This window comes from Odontesthes bonariensis, chromosome 1 (assembly GCF_027942865.1).
Source record: "Odontesthes bonariensis isolate fOdoBon6 chromosome 1, fOdoBon6.hap1, whole genome shotgun sequence".
Taxonomy (NCBI): domain Eukaryota; kingdom Metazoa; phylum Chordata; class Actinopteri; order Atheriniformes; family Atherinopsidae; genus Odontesthes; species Odontesthes bonariensis.
Window position 1 is genome coordinate 44,506,905 of NC_134506.1, and position 2,696 is coordinate 44,509,600.

General features: G+C 42.8%; 2 non-coding genes across 2 annotated transcripts; both read left to right on the forward strand.

The window, feature by feature from the left end:
• Positions 1–459: 459 nt before the first annotated feature.
• On the forward strand, positions 460–532 carry trnav-uac (transfer RNA valine (anticodon UAC)). Its single transcript has one exon. It is a non-coding gene; the product is annotated as a tRNA-Val (tRNA).
• A 1,850-nt stretch (positions 533–2,382) lies between these two features.
• trnav-uac (transfer RNA valine (anticodon UAC)) lies at positions 2,383–2,455 on the forward strand. Its single transcript has one exon. It is a non-coding gene; the product is annotated as a tRNA-Val (tRNA).
• The last annotated feature ends 241 nt before the right edge of the window (positions 2,456–2,696 follow it).

Below are 2,696 nucleotides of genomic sequence, written 5' to 3' on the forward strand. Positions count from 1 at the left end.
TAAACAGCCGGTATTTTGTCAGGTTTTCAACACGTTGGGGATCTAAACGACTACTTTCTCTCCTGAAAATGTTTCAAATGTTGCTAAAGTTTACAGAGTTTAGAGCTTAAGAGAAATCAGCTTCAGGCCGGCTGATTTCAGCTCGGGCAGGAGCGAAATGCATTGTGGGTAAACGCTCTGCATTCTGTCTGATCGATGAGTATGCAGAATGGAAGTATGTAGTATGCGGTTTCGAACACAGACTTTGACTCGCTGCTAAGCGATGGCGGCGGCTCTCACGGGCGAGCTTGTGGCGCAAAGGTCCCAGACTCAGATGTCCCAGGCTCAGAGGCAGGCTCCCACATACCTGTAGCGACACCTTTCATCGAGGCAGGAAAAGGAAAATGACAGAGGCCACATGTTCGGTTTTGTATTTTTTACTGATAATTTGTTGCTGTATTCTGAAACATCAGCATATCTGGTTCCATGGTGTAGTGGTCATCACATCAGCTTTACACGCAGAAGGTCCTGGGTTCAAACCCCAGTGGAACCAGACAATAGGCTCTACAGAGCCCTCCTCCATGGCCCAATCCTTTGGGAGATGAGCTTCCCTTTGTCTTCAGACTGAACTGTCCTCATTTTCATCTCCGCTATGTGAGGAGAAGCTTTTCTTTTACAGCTTTTCTTAGTTCATTCAGACGCTGTGAAAAGAAACACACATTCTTCTGAACAGCTGATCGTATGTCCTGACCTGTTCAGGTCGACTACAAGGCGGCACAAGAGGAAAACCGATCCTGAACCCAACAAGAGAATCACGTGCTGCGGGCCATGAGTCGGCCGGTGGAGAGGTTTCAAAAGGAAAAAGACCGCATGAGACTGAGAAATGAAGCTCTGCAAAAAGACCCGGATCAGACCGAGAAAACCCTGCAAGAGCCAAAATAGATAAATGTCACAGAGCAGTTGCTAGATTTGTGCCTATTTCTGAATTTCGGTTGGATATTTTGCTGCTTATTGTCTGGAACGGCTCAACTGAAAATTAGAATAGTCATAATGTTATTTTAACCAGTAAAATTTAACTTCATTTATCCACGAAATATTTTCTGTAGCGAGATGACAAAGACTCTCGACCCAAAACATTGTCCCCCAAGCAGAGACAGTTTAATCATTTGATCCCTGCTTGGTATGGGGGTTGAAAAGAGCGATATAATCTCAGACCTGAAGCATGTCACAATGGCAGCCGTCACAGCTGATGGATGGACAAGTTTTTCTCAAGACCATTACCTCACTGTAACGTTGCACCGTGTCAGAGAAGGTCAAAATAAGGAAAAAGTCCTTAAAACCAAAGCGAGAATCGATAAGCGATATCGATAATTAGGGCTGGGCAACGATTAAAATGTTTAATCTAATTAATCACATGATTTCCCTGATTAATCACGATTAATCGCATTTGTACGCAGAATCTAAAAATGAATCCAAAAGTAGCGTATAGCTGTTAGCATTTAGCTTTATTTTAAATGTGCTGCCATATGAATGAAAGTGCCATAACATTTGTTGTGCAAACACACTTTTAACATCAGCATCTTTCTGTAGTTTTTATGTAGAAGCCTCGCTCCACTGTCTGTTTCCTTGAATGACTTGCTGCTATCAGTTGTGTGTTTTGCCTTTAAGTGATATTTTAGACTGGAACTACTACGCTGAGAAGACAATTCAACTTGGCAGTGTTTACAGATGACTTTGGTTCTGTCGACTCCGCCGTCTGGAAGAACTTTAACATGAAAATGGCCGAGTAAAAGTTCCGTACCCTTCTCCATGTTTGGTGGATCCGCCGATTACTTTCTTTTCCTGTTCCACAGCAGACAGCAGCAGACTTTTACAAAATAAAAGCCTGTGAGAAACAGACTTTTACAACAATAAAATAAATAATAAAACCTGCGTTAATGCGCGATAAAATACTTATCGGCATTAAATAATTAACGAGTTAACTCATCCAGCCCTAATTGTTACACAAAAAAAGGATTCCTTGTACACAATATTAGAGCTAATATAGCATATTAGCTCATTACAAGAGTTAATAACTGAAAAGCAAAGCAGATATTGTCTTGTCCCGGGCAGCTCGTCCTCATATTCATCCGTTGGTGCAGCTGGATGAAGGAAAATGGGTTGTGCTATAAAAGCTGCGGCCACAAGGAACTGCGGGACGGATTTATCTCCTGTCGTGAACGATGGTTCGGTGTCTCCGACGTTAAAGGAGATCATTTCGGAGGATTGGGAAAATTCGAACAGCTCTTATCGTGGCAGCTACTCAGATAGATTTTGAATGGACCCCGAGTCTTCAAACACATGTTCAGTTTTGTACTTTTTTACTGATAATTTCTTCCTGTATTCTGTATTATTAACACATCTGGTTCCATGGTGTAGTGGTCATCACATCTGCTTTACACGCAGAAGGTCCTGGGTTCAAACCCCAGTGGCACCAGACAATAGGCTCTACAGAGCCCTCCTCCATGGCCCAATCCTTTGGGAGATGAGCTTCCCTTTGTCTTCAGACTGAACTGTCCTCATTTTCATCTCCGCTATGTGAGGAGAAGCTTTTCTTTTACAGCTTTTCTTAGTTCATTCAGACGCTGTGAAAAGAAACACATTCTTCTGATCAGCTGATCGTATGTCCTGACCTGTTCAGGTCGACTACAAGGCGGCAAAAGAGGAAAACCAGTCCT